This window comes from Notolabrus celidotus, chromosome 3 (assembly GCF_009762535.1).
Source record: "Notolabrus celidotus isolate fNotCel1 chromosome 3, fNotCel1.pri, whole genome shotgun sequence".
Taxonomy (NCBI): domain Eukaryota; kingdom Metazoa; phylum Chordata; class Actinopteri; order Labriformes; family Labridae; genus Notolabrus; species Notolabrus celidotus.
Window position 1 is genome coordinate 31391351 of NC_048274.1, and position 17843 is coordinate 31409193.

At 40.4% G+C, this 17843-nt stretch overlaps 1 protein-coding gene across 11 annotated transcripts in view; it reads right to left on the minus strand.

Annotated features, from left to right (window-relative positions):
• myo9aa (myosin IXAa) overlaps positions 1 to 17843 on the minus strand; it is a 137626-nt gene that overhangs the window by 110565 nt on the left and 9218 nt on the right. For 6 of the 11 annotated variants that reach the window (XR_004630687.1, XR_004630684.1, XR_004630686.1 and 3 more), the window contains exon 1: positions 15916 to 16250. The exons of 4 other annotated variants lie outside the window; for them this stretch is intronic. The gene's annotated coding sequence lies outside the window, so the exon portion shown is untranslated. Of the gene's footprint in view, positions 1 to 15915; positions 16273 to 17843 lie in introns of those variants that run through there. One more of the 11 variants, XR_004630688.1, reaches the window with a different exon arrangement.

Sequence of the window (17843 nt, forward strand, 5' to 3'; positions counted from 1 at the left end):
TTAACCTAAATAAGATGAAACGATTAATGGATTAATCTTCCAGCTGATCGACCTTTCACAAATCAATTCCAAGTTTGATTCTAATCTTGAAAAAACACTTTAAATGTGCCACAGAACCATCAAACCATATCTGAAATCAATGAAATCAACATTGTACAGCAGCAACCAAGATCATCAGCATACAGATTTGCTTTTTCTTTATGGTTATCTTTGAGGACTTTAAAGAACACCTACCATGCTGTCTCTGCAGATGAAAGTGTCATAGACATAGACTGTACAAATAATCGACGTATTATCTGTGACGTAACACATCTGTTTCTGAAGCGCTGTTTTGAAGCCAGGCGGTGGCGGCCATATTGGGAATGTTGAACTCAACCTGTCTGCTGTCGAGCTAGTGTGAGGTAAAGAGGCGGGCTTTGAGCCTCCTCGCCAACAGCTGCAGTGTTCCCTAGGTACTGCTTTTTCCACAGGGGGCACCAAAACTCACACAAACAGAAAGTTCCATCAGATGCGCTTGTTTTTGATCAGATATAAAAGAATATTTTTGTTTTCATGCCTGTTTTCAATCAAGTCAGACAGAAGATAAAATTAGGATGTACGCTAGTTTCAAGCAAACAAATTTAAGCAAACAGGTCACAGCTGCTTCAACAAACAAACTGAGAACCTTCACAGACGACAAACAAACCACTGCTGAGGAAAATAAATCAGGAGACAAATTTAAAAGGTATGCAATAAATGAATCAATCAGTGAATCAATTATCTAATAGTTTTCTTCTATGTGGTACCCTTCATGCTGCTTGTTTTTCAGCTACAAGAAGTGTGTCAGAGAGACACCTGAGTCCACGAGGCCGGAGCCGAGCTGGAACGAGTCCACGCTGGCATCTCTGTCCACACTGATTAAAAACCACTGAAGGCCTCTGAGATCCCTCTGTGCTCACAGCAGACGTTCACCGAGGCCGCTCATTGTGAATCAAACACTCAGACAGCATTGACTCCCTCTGCACGTTCCTCCAGCCGAACACCAACAGGTGACAAGAAAATATGTCACCAGAGGAAGAGCCGTGTGTGTTTCTGTTTTATCTGCCTTTTCTGAGCAGGACCGACATTGTTTCTGCCTGAGAGGGCCGGAGAGAGAGTGGAGGGAGAAAGCAGAGGAAGGAAATTAATACAGAGTGCAGCGGCTCCAAGGACAACATTGTAAAAATACACTGCACGCTACTGTGTGCTCGGGAATCTACAGTGTCTGAGTTTCTGTACTGAGAACCTGTGCACTGTGGAGCTTTTTTTCACCAACACTTCAGGCCTCTCAGGAAAGAGATCGAGTGGATATGTTAACCCTGCAAGTTTGAGCTTTAGTTTCAATACAACTAAGGTTACACAGAAGAATAACATCAAAAGCAGAAGCCTATTGGAAAAAATCTTGAAAAGTATTAGAGAGAAGATGGAAGAAAAAATGTTTGATTTTCCCTCAATCACTGGTTACTCATTTATTCCTTACACTTTTGAAAATGTGACTCTTTTAATAAAACTCAAATGCATCTAAGAAAAAGAAGACCTTGCAGACCGTCCAGACACTGAACCGTGCATCAGGCTGCTGTGAGGAATAGATGCGGAGGGTTTCCCTGAAAGAGCGGGAGACGCAGTAAGAGCAAACAGCACCACTCCTCTGTTGTCGCCATGGAGATTTCCACTTCCTGTGTCCACTCCCAGGACAATGACAGCAGCTTTGGGTGAGACAGGAAGTGTAGCACAAGGGGGGCTTCAACACAACAACGCCATAACAGCAGCATCACAGCGATAGTAAAACATTTCTATTTCTTCTTCTGTTTTGACCTTTGTGGCTTTAAAGTTTGTTTTCAGCACGTCGCCTGTTTTCTTTTTGACTAATTAATAAAAAAAACAGAGACTCACCGTGCTGCAAAAAAGTATTGTAATGTATAAACTGTTGGTCGGATATAAAAACCATGACAAAGGAGTTTTGGAGACTTCACTCCCAGCCAAATTTGAGACAAACAATGGGGTCAAACTTGAACCACAATTGAAACACTGACTGTGGCGCCACATACAAATCTGTTCGTATATCATCACAGCAGTGTTTACGTTCACTACTGGATCTAAACTGGGGCTTTAGGGCTGTGGTGAAAGAGTAACAAAGCCTGTTTTACACCATGCAGTACAGAGAAGAAAAGCATGAAATGAGGGTTTTTCCACAATGCAACACAACCAGTCATGTGACATTTTAGACAATCCCTGATGGTCACACAGCGAGGACCAGTGTGACTGGAGTGCAGAAAATCCTGTTTTTACCACAAAACTTCCTTTACAGAACCTAATAAAAAAAACACTTATCTGGATGTCAAAAGACAGACAGGGTCACTACAACGCAAATACAGCTAAGTTTCAGAAAGTCCGACCAATACACCAATTGCTGTTAGAAAACAGTTATTTCCAGACCAACACATAAGTGTTCCTCCGCCTGTGGTGGACTTGACAACTACCTCATACAACCCTGCTTAAAGAGAACGAACTACCCTTTAACTCTTGTCCCTAACACTACATAAGTGTGAGCTGATACTTTAATAGTTTAGTGTTATCAGAGGCAAGTATTCTGAAGGACTCCTAAATGAAACAGCCTGTGATTGTAATTAAAGTCTCTACACCCTCATAAAACCATGACACAATGATGTAATATTTCAGATAAAGATTCAAAACCAATTCAATCTGACAAACTTGAACTCCTTTCTCTTTGCGTGCCTTCATATGTTCTCCTTTACTCAACATGTCCTGAGTTACTGAGTATCATCTGATCTTGGTGTGACGTGTATAGCTGTTGAGCACTGGTGTAAACTGTTAAGTCTAAAACAAGGCTGGTGCTCTACGAATGACCTCACATTTAACTTTTATTGTTTCAGAGAGTGGAAAAATGTTTTTCCTTTCAGACTGCTCCAGCTCTGGAAATATCAATATGACGCTGCACTGTGTCTACGTTTGGCTGCTGGAGTCGGAAAAGTGCAACACCCAGCAGAAAAAAAAAAGCCAGTGAATGGAAGAAACATCATCAACAGCTGTTGTTTAAGAGGATTTTAAAAGTGTGAAGGTTTGATAGGTCTCTGGGAAATTCAATCCAGAGGTGTACATGTTGGGTTCTTTTTTCTAAAACAGAAGTATGGTGATTAAATCAATATCTGGGTGGTTTGTAGTGCATGTCAGAAGTGTTGGAAGCAAACATTTTCCGACAGCAGCTGTACAACTTTGTGAACATGAAGCTTAGGAAAACTTTATAGACACTCAGAGCTAAAGCTAAAAGCATCACATTTAAAAGCCAAGTGAAACAACTGAAAGACACTTTACACATGCTCAGTCTGGCTGGAATAATAGACTCAGAACTTTAACCTTATAAAGTAATAGACACTAAAGAGTCGTGGCCAACCAATATCAGTTTTTCAACAGCCGATGTTTGTTCTAATAGCACACCTTTGGCAGTATATCTGTATATTTGTGCACATAAATCACAAGAATTCAAAATAGAGAAATGCCAAAATATGTTAAAAAAAATATATAGTCACTAATTTCATGACTCATCACTAAGTAATTTATTTGGTCAAGTCATTTAAAAACTTTAAAGTCAGTTAGTAATGTAAAAAGAAAGTGAATAGGAGTGGAAAACTGGGGCGCCATTGGCCTAGCGGTCTAAGCGTGCGCCCCGTACACAGAGGCCATAGCCCTTGTCACAGAGGTCACGGGTTTGATTCCAGCCTCAACCATTTACTGCATGTCCTCCCCCACTCTTTACTCCCCATATCTCCTGTCTCTCTTCAGCTGTCCTATTGATTAAAGGCAAAAATGCCTAAAAATATAACTTAAAAAGATAAAATAAATGGAAATATCGCTATTGAGATCAGTTTCAAACACCTTGTATCGGTCAGGTCTTACTGAACAGGTGAGAAAAGTTAACTAAAGTGTTCAAGAGACACTGCAGAGTCCAACAGTATCAGGATGCAATGGACCTTTACCCAGATGCCCTGTCGGTATTTATTCCTGTTTGTGATTGTCTTTCTGGTCTGTGAAATGTATCCCTCAGTTTTCAGATTTCAGTTTTCTTTTTTCTGTTCATTATTGTTTTGTTTATTATTCATTGAAAAGTTAACAAAAACTATAAGGACAAAAAATGTGTTAAAAATGCACAGAACAGGCAGAAAAAGTGGATGAAGGAAGAGGAGTGAGGGGAGGAAGAGGAAGACAGTGAGGGATGAGGAGGTATCAGTGACCAGGATTAAACACACTCCATTACATCCTCAGAAAGAAAGTCTTTTGGGCCAAATGGATCCATTCAGCCTGCTCGGGCCTGAGGGAAGACACGACGAGGAGCAACCAGGACTCTCATGTCTCCTCCACAAACACTCGACATGTTAAAGACAACACACCAAAGCAGCAGGGGGACTGTGTGTGGACAGACATGTACGACTGAAACACAAATGAGCCTAGTATACAAACAAACACACACAGGAACGGGTAGCTGCAAACACACATGCACGCACACACACACACACACAGTGTACAAGAGGCATTGAGTGCCAAAAGGCCTCATCTCGTCTTTCATGGCTGAGAGGAGACGAGCAGTAATGACTGTAGCTGCTCACACAGCTCGGTGCCAAGATGCCTCGACCTCACCGAGACGAGCACAGATGTCTGCTAATGTGCACCCAGAGTTATTAACACTGTTTCCTCTTTAGATACCTGCGACCAGGTCAGGCATGCACTCAAATGACATTCACACATTTAAAAAAGTGTTCCTTTTCCACCTCAGGGGACGGACACAGGCTCATCATCTTCATGGCCAATTAACTGCAGTGAATTTGATCAAATGAGCTGCCACAGGTTTCTGATGTGAAGCGTTACATAAGAATAAAGAGGGAGGATTTCTTCCTTTAGGGCATCTGACACCTACATGGAGAGCTATTTCAAAGACATCACTGTGAATCATGGCACACATGAGTGGGCACCAGTGATCAAAGGAGGATATGATAACACAATATGTATCAGGTTTTGGCAGGGAATGGCAACGCCAAGGATGTGTTTAAAAGTCAATATATATTGAACAATGTCAGGATCAACTCACAGCAAGTTCAGCTAACCAATCACACTATCTGACACCCTGTACAGCTGTAACTAAGCCTCTTTGTGTTTCTGCTGTTGACATGTTTTACAGGGGTAGGCTACCTGTGTTGTAACATGTTGTTTTATTTGAATCCAAAATGATTCTTTAAAGCAAAAATGCACCACAAGGTCTCCGTCAACCACATACTCCTTGTTCCTCCTTCCTTCCCTAGTCATCATACTTCCTAAGCTTGTACTTTCAACCTTATTGACCATGATCTGAGGATAGCTGAGGCTTCATATGGACATGATTATTTTCTTATAATTTCATTTCAGGCAATCTTTTGTGATGTTTGTAAAATGCATGTTCATTTTGCATTGACAATGAAACATCACTTGATTGGTCTGGTCAAGACAAGGTGACTGTTTAGGGCTCAGAAAAAAATCTTCACCACTGGGATTTCCGATGAAACAAAGTAACTGTAGGTTTGTAATTTTGAGATCTGTGTGCAATTTTCAATCCGTCAATCTTTATTAATATAGCGCCAAATCACAACTAATGCTATCTCAAGACAAACAGAGCACATCTAGACCTATATGATACGATACGACACGACATGACACATGATACTATACCATACCATACCCTACGACACCATACCCTACGACACGATACGACACCATAAGACACGATAAGACAAGACAAGACAAGACACGACACGATACGATACGATAAGATACGATACGATACAGTACGATGCAATGCATGGTCAACAATAATACTAACATCCCTGAACAGCAATTTTGTGATAATCAATGAAATGCAGACGACCATATAACTATACATCACCATTTAACCAAAAAAACAAAAGACCCCTTAAAGGTTAAGGGCAGGATCAATAAAAGATCAATACAACTATAAAAATGTGAGGTTAGATTAGTTTGTTTGGGGTGCTCTTGAGATAAAAATACAAAGAAAAAAAGAAAACTTTAAGTTCTCTTTTAAAGAAGTTAAAATGTTACAAAACAATGTCACAGTGTTATAATTTCATTTAGCAGATGCTGTTGTCCAAAGCGACTTACATCTGAGAGTGAGTACAACATGAGGAAGGATCTAAACAGGGGGGAACAACATGAGGAAGGATCTAAACAGGGGGGAACAACATGAGGAAGGATCTAAACAGGGGGGAACAACATGAGGAAGGATCTAAACAGGGGGGAACAACATGAGGAAGGATCTAAACAGGGGGGAACAACATGAGGAAGTGTCACAAACTGTTTCAAATGCCGACCCAGCAGCCATGCAGCACTAGAGGAGATTCACAGGATGTATTACTAAACACAATATCATCATTATCATGAAACCTCACTATCATCATCATTAATGCCACTGTGATCAACATCAACTTTAGCATTGCACATCTTTGTTTACAAAGAGCTGGGTCTAAGAGTTTCTCAGAAGTAGAAAGGTACTGTGCAGATCAGATGTGGTTGGACAACTTGTTCTATTGCTGGGGACTGGAGAGGAGGAGAGTCTGATGCCTTCATCATCACAACACTGTCATTTGAAGCCTTCAAAAACTGTGACAGATTTTGGCATCATGAAAACTGATTAAAGGGTGTCTCTGAGTTTTTACAGGATTTTCCGAAAATACATGCTTTCAAGTATTCTAACAGGAGGCCACTATCAGATATTCACTTTTTAAAAAGTTCTAAATTGAGTTTACTTTGTGGGCTTTCATTGTTAATGTACCTGAAACCTCTGCGACTCTTCACACTTACTTCAATAAGATAATACACGTTTTCACTTTGAGAATCTTAAACCTGGATTGATTCCGCAAACTGAATAGTTTTCCTTCCCCAGCTGATAGTAATGACGGGTCATCATGTCTAACTCTGGGTCTGAGCGTTCAGCATCATTTTAAGCACATCTGTTTAACGTATTAGGAGAAGAAAAAACATGACCTGTAATTACAGGGCAGTGTTACAGTGTCTCTCCCTGTCTGTTCTGAGGACGGGGGGACGACTGCTGTCTCCGTGCCTGCAGCAGACCGCAGGCTGTTTGAAATCTGAGACCACTGCTGCAGCCAGAGCCACAGACGGTCGACGCAGAGACAGAGAGAGAGCTGCAGCGGGGTGATGATAACGCAAGTTTGGGTTTGTGGGTTTGAGGAGATGACGGAAGAGTTTGGCGAGTTTCTCTGCAGAGTCTCTCCTCCATGTGACCTCATAGTTTATTGGACACCCAAAGCTTGTGGAAAGACAGCGTATAGACCAATGTTTGGTAAACTGTGGTCAAAAAGAAACACACAATTTGGAGGATAAATGAGAATTCCACCCACAGATACCCTCACAATTTGTATTGTTGATGTAGAATTTGCATGTGCTGTAGGAGTCATTCACTGCTACTGCATCTGCTTTTCTCAGACATGTTTAACCTACTTCTGTCTTCATTTTGAGACTAACCTGATTTCCCAGAATACCTGGCAAGAACCTCAGAAAACATGCATGGTCTTGTTTTATTCAGGTCTTGTGTGTTTGTGGTGACAAAGAAGAGAGAACAACAAAAAGCAAGAAGGGGACACTAGTGTGTGTACAGCGAGTCTGACTTCAGCATTTTACTTGTGAAATATCACATGGTTTGTTTTAATATTTCTCCTCTACTCATGAAACAAAAACTGATGGTGATGATAGAAGAAGAAGAAAAAGGACAAAAATGTCCACCTTAATTTTATTTAACCAGGAAATAACTCATTGATATTAAAAATCTCCTTTTCAAGACAGGCAGCAGCACAGCTCACAAAGTTTCTGACATATAATACAAGGCATGTTGAAAACATTCAAATACAGAATCCACAGAGAATGTGAAAACAAAGTGCTCTTGCTGCTCTCTAGACTACAGTCTCTATGATGAGGTCAGAACAGTCCGACTCTCATTAAGCTCACACTCACTCAGACTCTCCATCCACAAAAGTAGGACTCGAGAAAACTCATTAGAGTTGACATTTGAGTTTTCTCTCACAGCTCACCTGCTCTGCACTGCGGCTCAGACAGAGTGACATGCAGAGCAGAGATGTTTGTTAAGCTGAGACGGCTTTGCGGTTAAGAGGCCTCTCTCAGACTGAGTGGAGGGCCTGGACTCTGCAGAGACATTGCGGACCCTTTAATCGTCTCCAGGGTGTCTGACCATCATTGTTCAAACAGACGAAGTCACTGCAGTTTGTGTGTTCCCGGGGGTACATCACTTTTTGGGAATTTTGCCTTTATTGACAGGACGACTGATGAGAGACAGGAAATGTGGGGAGTAGAGAGTGGGGGAAGACATGGGAGTCGAACCAGTGACCCCTGAGATGAGGACTGTAGCTTCTGTGTGGGTCCATCATTCTTTATATTACGAGTTATGAACAATGACTCTTCAAACCATCTGAGGCTTTTTATCTTAGGCTGATTAAGAATTACAACACTTCTGCATCTTCAAGGCATTTTTACTCTGAACACAAACCATGAATCCTCACATGATGCCATTTTTTCCTTATTGGTGACGTACATGAAAACGTCGGCTGTTTGAGAGAAACTGTAATGACTTGTGCTCTGATAACCAATCTCCTCATTTTCAAGCAGAAATATGAAATATTTACTGGTTTACTTAAATGTGAACACATGCTGCATCTTTATGTTAGTACATCAGAAGTTTGGGGGGTTTTGAACGTTGGTTGGAAAAGAGAGGTGATTAAAAGATGTCACATTGATTCTGAAAGGGAGTGATGAGTACAAAAAATGGGATGTGTAATATTAGTTTGACCCCAAGTGGACTGATAAGAATGTAGATGCCATGGAGGTGCTACCAACCATCGAATGAGGGATTTTTTTCATTTTTAATGCATGACTAAATCATTTTTAGATTAATAAAATCATCTATAAATCAAAACTTGGAGTCAACTTGTTTGTGTCTTTGGTTGGTAGCCGGTCAATGAACGGAACAACGTATAGTGAGCGGGTGGTTACACAGAATAGAATCCCTTCAGGGTGAAACACGCTGGGGTCTATTTCCCACTAACATGATCCCTTAGTTGTGGTGTGTGCCGCTAGACTCTACAGCCAAAACAAAAACTCTACAAAGTTCCTCTTTGTGAAGCATCCATCCTTCGTCTCTCAGTGAGCACCCGTCTGTGCAAATGCTGCAAGAATCCTCAAATCAGTCACTTTAATCATGAGCTGCGTTAGTTTGTCCTTTAAGTCGAGTGCATTGTAATAACACAACAACCCTTCTCTTAATGTTCAAAACTACTTCAGAAAATACATCACTAAACAACCACTGCGGTTTTTATGTGTGATTGCACTGTATGCTCAAAGTCTGTACTTGTACTAAATGCTCTTCTTGCAGTCTGTGTATGTACATGTTTGTGAAGTCTCTGTTTGTTTTATCTAGGACAAAATCTGGAGATAAGACTAAATTCAAAGTGTGAGGTATTCAGATAAATGTCAGACAAAAAGTGTCACAAGTGTAAAAACTTCTTAAACCAATTCTTATAAATGTGTGCCTTTTGAGGAGACTGAACCTGTTTCATCTGAATTATTAAACCAATCTGACCCTTTAAATCATAAAAACCACCTTACAATCTGTAACAGTGACAGCTCCACAGCGAGAGAGCTTGTATCTTTTACAGATTTTCCTGTTACATACGGCCTGATGGTTCATTCAACGACACCTCAAAGGCCACACTTCTGACCACACATCTCCAGTTAATGGTTACACTTCAGGATAATCTGGAAGTGGCCTGTATCTTCGGCTCATTTACTCCACTGATAACTACTGTACAGATTAGACGGGAGAAGAATTCCAGCTATTAGTGAGCATGTTTTAGGCCTCATGTGAAATCCACCTTATCACAGCCTGTTTGTCAGTTACACACAACTATCTGAGCTCTTCCTCCCCTCTCGCCTCCTTCTGACAGAGTACAGACTACTGTAAACCACTGAATTCCTCACAGATAAGAGCCCCGGCAGAGACCACACTCTCAAAACTTTCTGATGGAGTGGATCATCAAGGAAAGTGTAGCTCTGAGAACTTCTGGTGGAAACATTGTTTAAAGTTTAACAGATGTTTCACCATTTTTAAATCCAGCTTCACACCAAAAGGAGAAGTTTTATTTGCAGGAACAGAATTCAAATGAAGCTCCAGACCTCCCTTATTTTTTACTTAACAGCCTTCACTTCAGGGTTCAAAGTTTAAAATTAAATGAATTGATAAATAATAAATTCAAGCTGCAAATACATGTTTTTATCACAGCCTTTTCAGATTTAAATAGCATTCTCTGTCAAGTAAAGCTTTATCAAACAACTATCTTTTGTTGTTCAGAAATATATGCCTCTTTTCTAGATTTATCAGAGTTGTTTGGTGTCTATAATGTTCATAAAAAATGTTAAAAAAAAACATCAATTAGTGTTTGATAAAACTGAAGACAAAGGTCTTAAAAGTCCTGTTTTTCCTGCCACCCGAAGATATTTTGTTTAACATAGCAGAGAAAATAAACTGAATATTCAAGGTTAAATGGCCTTAAATGTAACACATTTTTATGTCTTTTTCTCTTTGTTTCCTCAATTATTCTGTTTTTTTAAATCAAACTAATTGATTAAGAAATAAACAGCTGCAGCCTTGCTTGAATACAACAGTCAACGTTGTGCACAGACTTTATTCAGTGATCTGTTCGGTTAAACATCCTCTGGCCATGAATTTCTTCATCTTAACTTTACCTTTCAGTAAGTTTCTTTCTTTGAAATATTATAAAAGCAGCATATCAACTGTTCCTCTATTCTCCATTCTAAATAATTTCTAATGATGGATCTTAAATGATGAACTAGAATAACTTTAACAAGACGATCACACTTCTCTGATAGCTTCACCGTGTACACTGCAGCTCTGCTCCGCTCTGCAGACGGACAGTATTGTGTACCGTTACACAACAGCACATGCCTGAGGATTAACATGGGCCCTGTCCTGTCTGTACGTGAGGTTGCAGGGGGCCACGAGCTATTGTCACAGCTGTGTCACAAAACACACAAAAATTCAGCAAATCACAACTTTAGTTTCCACTGACAAAAAAACAGCGTGCAGAAAATGTGCTCACTGCAGGCGTCCGTCAAATCACCTGTACAGATTCAGCACAAAGACGTATACTGATCTTATCTTTTCACCTTGACTCAGGACTCATTTTACAATCAAGATTTTGGCAAGTACTGATTTGACATTTTTAGAATATGAACATGTTTCTCTATAACCATGTCATTTAATAAAGTCCTCACAAATGATGGACTCACAGAGATGGATTAATAAAACTACACAGCAGGAACATGAACTCAAACATCTTCATCTTTGGTAAACTGCTCTCTCTGCATGACCGCAGAGCCGCCTTCAAAAAGGCAATGACTTAATTCATCAGTCAAAAGACTTCCAGTCTACTCACATTTTGCCGTATCTCTGCTGAATTATCCAAAGAGAGCTCCGACTCTGCACAGAAGCATTCCCACTGATTACAACGGGAAATAAACTTTTCAAAATCAGAGTCTCTCAGGCACTCTATAGAGGACATGAAAAGGCAGGAGGGGCTGCGTGCTGAGCTGCTGCTAGCCTGTTTTGAAGGTATTGAAACTCAGTTTTAGGTTGGGACTGTTTCAGAATATCTCATTCATGCACTTTTTACACAGAGTGTAAAATCAAAAATAAGAAACAGTCTGAATATACTAAATTAAGTAGTGTCACATTAGAAATCAGTTCTGTCAGATACAGGCTTCGGGGACTGCCAGATGAGCTGCAGCTCACTTCTGCACGCTCTTTTCTCTGTTTGAGTATGTCAAATAACTTCAGTTCTTTATCTGGCTAAATAATAAAACTTAAAACAATGAAGCTCCGATTTCAAACACTCGGAAAGTTGCTAACTGGAAATGGTCCAAAGCCAGTGCTTATGGCAGACTGATTTATTTTTGTCTCACAGGGCGAAAATGAGACTTGTGTTGGCTCATATAAGAGTTTGGTTTGAAATGACACACAGAATAAATATTAAAAGCTTTCTATTGAACAGCCTAATCTAATCTAATAAAGCTTTGACTATAAATCACAGATCTGTGACAAAAAACACATGAAAACACTTGCATCCCTTTCCAAACAAACCCTGGGTAATCTCATTTAAAGAGAAACAAACTGGACTTCCAGATCACAGGGATGTTTGTTGACTCCTCTGCACAATTTGAGGTATTAATTAAAAAGAACAATTTCAGCTCATTCTGTAAAAACAAATCACAAAGAATAACACAATACACTTTCTTCTCAGCGTCTCACTGTGGCCTCTGTTTGCAGCAGAGTGAGTTAATGAGGGGAAATGCAAAACGTGGGGAGGCTGAGCCTTTGAGGCCAAAGCCTCTCTCATATAATGGCCGACCAAAGAAAGGGGAGCTTTGTTCAGTGCAACACAAGCAGGTTCCTCTTTAATGACTTCATGTGCACGCCAATCACTTACGCCACACAATCCCATCATGAGGCCACACAACACTTTTCAGGACGTCTCCATCATGTGAGCTGCAGCAGCACGTGACTTGTTTTTTTTTCAGGAGCTGAGATTTGGTTGGGCAGGTAACATCGCAGGGACCAGAGCACGGAGTCACTTCATGTAAGAGACTGTATGAACAGCACAGGCTTGCAGGAGGCACTGAGGAGGTGCAAAGACGTGCTGACAGCACAGAGGTATGATGTGTTATCCAGAGAAGAAAACAGCCGGCTTCAAGGATTACACTTTTCAAACAAACACAGTATTTCTGTTTTTAAAGAGCTATTAAATTAATTACTGTTCAAAGAATGACTGGTGTGGTCTTCTCCAAGGCTGCAGTCCTACATTCACTCTAATTATGACAAAGCGCCAAAATAAGGAACATGAGGTGATTTAAGAATTACCATGAACATCAGTTACTGTGCATTAGTGTTTTGGTCACATCGTGGTGACGTTCAAGCAGAGATCGAGCCAAACTATTTCAACGTTCCCTCTTCAGTTAAAAATGTAGTTTACTGACATGTGTTTGTGATGGCTAGAGTCCGTTTAAACTGTTGTAATAGCAGCTGTTATGGCAGATTTCAGTGTAACTGCAGATCTCATCAGGAAAATAACTACTAAAATGTCTGTGATGCTGACAGTCTGTTTTCTGATTGTTTTCTCGTTTAAATGTGAGTTGTTTGGCCAATAAAATAGAGGAAAATGGTTCCTTTCTAACTTCACAATGAAGTCCTCAAATCTCTTGTTTTGTGCACAACCCCAAAAATAATTTCTCTGTCATAGAGGAGTAAAAAAAACCAAACAGAGATAGACACGTCTGAAAAACCGGTATTTGAGAATCTGAACCAAAAAAGTTGTAACATTTGAAACAATCGATCAGTTGTTATCATAGATAAGAATGAAGTTAGGTTTTTAACACTGATCCCTTAATCTTCCTTTACTAAGCATGAAATTGCCCCACACTTACAGACACACAGCGATGCACTTTGAAAGAGGATCAGGTTATACATCAGGACAGAGTTATTTTAATGCCTGCTGATATATATTTTATGACAGGAGGGCTTTAAACTGTAGAGTGAGGGCTGCTGTCTCTCATTATGACGCTTCAGCTGGTCTACATCTAAAAAGTGCTGCACTCAAACACAGACCATGTCTCCTTCAAAGACCAGGACTGCGTTCAGTAAACCTGCCACTCATCAACTTTTTCTTAAGTTTCATTTTTTGCACTTCTACAAGATGACACATCTCTGACAACCCATGAGAGGGTGTAAAACATTCTACCAAGGAATCTGTCAATTGAGTTACATCATCCATCTACATGCGAGTCATTCAAAGGAAGTTGAGCCGATGACAACAGTTTCAACATGACTGTAAAACAACATGACTCCGTATGAATGAATCTGGACTGAAAGAAGGAGACTGGATGAAGGTCAGGCCACACCTCATGTCTAAAGGATGTGATGTATGAGGTGGAAAAAGCTAAAGTTCTTCATTGTTCTGCTGAGAGAACACTGACTGAATCCTTCATGATGTTGCACTGACAACTAACTACTGAACTAAGCGTTACATGTTCCTGATTTCAAAGTGAAAGTCTGTGATTTTATATTTATTGTGTACAACTTTTCTTACATGATTATGCCTATTTAAAGTTCTTCCACAGATTGTCTTAGTCCGAAGTTGTCTTCATTATGTTCCATAATATTGGTAAAACCACAAAATCCTGCACAGATTAGCTCCTTTAGAGCTTTCAAATCTGAGCCTTCAACCTTTCAAACCCCTGCGTCAGTCTTTCAGGTGGTGCCGGTGATATCGCTCTGCACAGACTCAACCCGATGTGATACAAACTGAATCCGGTCTTTCTCAAAAGAGCAGACGGCAGGGACTGCTGGGTGTCAGATGTCGACAGGGACCAGTTGCCAGAGTCTCAGCCCCGGCCGCCTCTCAGGCTGCAGCAGCTGTGTCTTCTCAGTCCTCACATTCCTGCAGGACAGGCCCACTTTACTCTCATCACCTGTGCTGATCGGAGGAGGGACAAGCTCTCAGAGGAACTACACAGCTACTTGAATTAAAGTCATTTGCTCTAATGTTTTGCAGACACTGATTTCAGTGATTCCATACTTTTAAATCTTATCATTTTTAGTCCATGATTAAAGAGCAGGATTTAGGTTGTCAAAGGTCCTCCCTGTGCCTGACTGTCAATTCAATAAGTCTTGTTCAGGGAAACTGAAGCATCCTCTTCTTGACAATACAATCATGTAAGATAGATTATTGGAGAAGTACAATGAAGTACTGTGAGTACAAATTCCTGCTAAGTAGCAGAAACATAATGCAAGGCTAAGTCTCCAAAAATACTACAGTAAATGCAAAAATACCAGCTTTCTTAAAGGCATCATCTGCAGAGTGAGATCTGGACTCTGTGTCCACTGAGAGACAGCCATGATTCAGCAGCTTCTTCTTCACCCCATCAGACCTCCCTGTTCGGTTACAGCTGCTGTGCAGTCTTTATCGCTTCCACTGCATTATTAGCTGCATTGTCTGACCTCCACTAAATAATACATGTAAACATTTACCCCACCCTGCTGCAGCAGCGTGATGCTTCAGACAGAGCACAACTTATTCCCTAATGAATCTGCGTATTAAACACCAGACTCATGGGGGGTGGTTTTAATGAGTACTCTGGTCTGATTGTCAGCTGTTCTGAGATTATTTTTAACTCTTCTCATTTATCCTGTATCATCCAGTGAGTACATGTTGTTTTATCTGCCTGTTTGTTTATTTGGCTCTTTAACAACATCAACCAGAGCAGAATATTTAGCTTATTTAAATCAAATTTACATCAAACTGCTCACAACTGTATGATCCCGGACACATGCGTGAATAACACAAAGATGAATAAAGTGAATCAAAGCAGGATTCAGCTCTTTAAAGGGCAGTGTCACCTTTCATGGTACTGTGTGAGGCTTTAGATCTACAGCAAGTAGTCTGTAGTAGTAGTCTATGAAATGACATGTCACTGAGCAGCAACACAAACTTTTTCATACTCTCAACCTTCACACACACACACGCACACCTCTAAATGTGACAATTAATTCAGCAACAGCACCGACTGAGCCCATACACACCTTGAAAGCATCGCAACCAATCTTACAAATCACGGCAGATTAAAAGAGCAAGTTTCTTGATTCATCGGCTGCTTCCACTTCAAAGCCTCTCTTCTCTTCCCACCACCACACAGCCCCACACAGCAGTGACCCACTCCGCAACATCACACACTCACCTCCAAACGAGAACTGAAGTCAACTGGAAAGTGGGTTTCAAGTTGTGTCGTCTCCTTCCCGGACGGGGTTTGCAGAGCCACACACACTTGTAGCCACACAAAATGCTTAAGTCTCTATTTAATTCCCTGCATTCCCACTGATTTAATTTGTTTCCTCCTCGCTCCTCCTGCTCGCCTCTGAAAAACTCCTCGCGATTCAGGTACGAGCCGGAAACTTGTGCATGTTTATCCTTGCGTGTTCGTTGTTTGGATGTAATTATAAAAACAGTCCTCCGCGGCTCGGTGACCGTCTCTGAAAACTCTACTTTGCCTTGCTAATCAGTGCGGCCACTCGGGGATGCGCACCCGAGCGCGGTCACGCTGCTCATGGGCGGGGAGATCATGCAGAGGGGGAGGAGGGAGACAAGTACGGTGGCCCTGAAGGACAAAACACATCTACAAAAGATGAAACACTTTTACAAAGTATGAGACAAATTTACATTTTGGAAAAAAAATGTATATTTAAAAAACAAAATTACATTAGCAAAACACTTTTACCAAGGCCAGAACAAATTTACATTTGAGGAAACAAATTTACAAAAGATGATACACTTTTAAAAGTTGGAGACAATTTTCAAACGACAGAACACTTTTACCGTTGAGTCTGACTCCTTTTAGCCTGACTCCATTTAGCCTGAGGCGATGTGGTCTGAGTTTCATCTGAATTCTGACACATGATGAAGGTTTTGCGGAGATATGACGGAGCTTTTCTGGAGACATGATGCTTTTTCAGCTGAGGTCTGACACCTCACTCGGAGACCCGAGGATGTCCTAATATGTAAACCATGTCCATCTCCATTTGGTTTCTCTCCATCAAAACAAACTAAATGACCCCTCACTCCATCACTTCCGTATCACTTCCGGTATTTGGTACATTCTCTTTCCTAAAAAATGAAATGTTAATTTATTTCAGAAATGGTAAAAGTGTTCCGTCGTTTGTAAAATTGTCTCCAACTTTGTAAAGGTATTTCATCTTTTGTAAATCTGTTTTCTTAAATGCAAATTTGTTTCGGCCTCGGTAAAAGTGTTTTGCTGATGTAATTTTGTTTTAAAAAAAGTGAAAATGTTTTCCAAAATGTAAATTTGTCTCATACTTTGTAAAAGTGTTTCATCTTTTGTAAGTTTGTTTTGTTATTCAGGGCCACCATAGAAGGGAGACAAGCCCCCAGGATACCAGAGCAGGACTTTGGGGGTTTTAGTTGTGGCTGAAAAGGGGACTGCAGCAATTGCGGTCACTACAACAATAAAGTATGTTTATCCTTAAAATGATCAAAATAAAATGAGCTGCAGCAAAACGAAGAATACTTGAATCTGAGCTTGGAACCGGCCCAACTAGAGAAGGGCACTACTGCACATGCTAACTGGCACCCAAAACAAAACAAAAAACGTGTGGAAGCTCAGAGAGCAAATGCATTGGAATAAATAAAGCGCCATCTTTTCAGCCCTTATCCAGATGACTTCAGTGTCCGGCATTCAAGGGGTGTTGGGATAATCTGGTAAAAATAGCAGTTAAAGTTGCAGAGACTACAGTATGAAGTCGGAGAACATTTTGGAACCTGACTTGCACTCTGACTTAGGCTAATTAATTAATTTATATCTTAAAATAACTTCCATACCTTTCTTTGTACAGATAGTATTTGTATTTTTATTAAGAATTTTTAAGGTTAGTTTTTAGGTTTCTATGTTTATTGTCCTTACTGTCTTGTTGTTGTTAAGTACCAGTGTTCCATTCACCAAGTCAAATTCCTTGTGCGTGCTAGCTCACTTGGCAATAAAGATTTCTTGATGCTTGACTACTTGACACGATGTTATCCTGACAAAATACTGACGAAAGTAGGTATTGGGCTGGCAACCAGAAACCAGTTTACAATTGCATTACTTTTTCTACA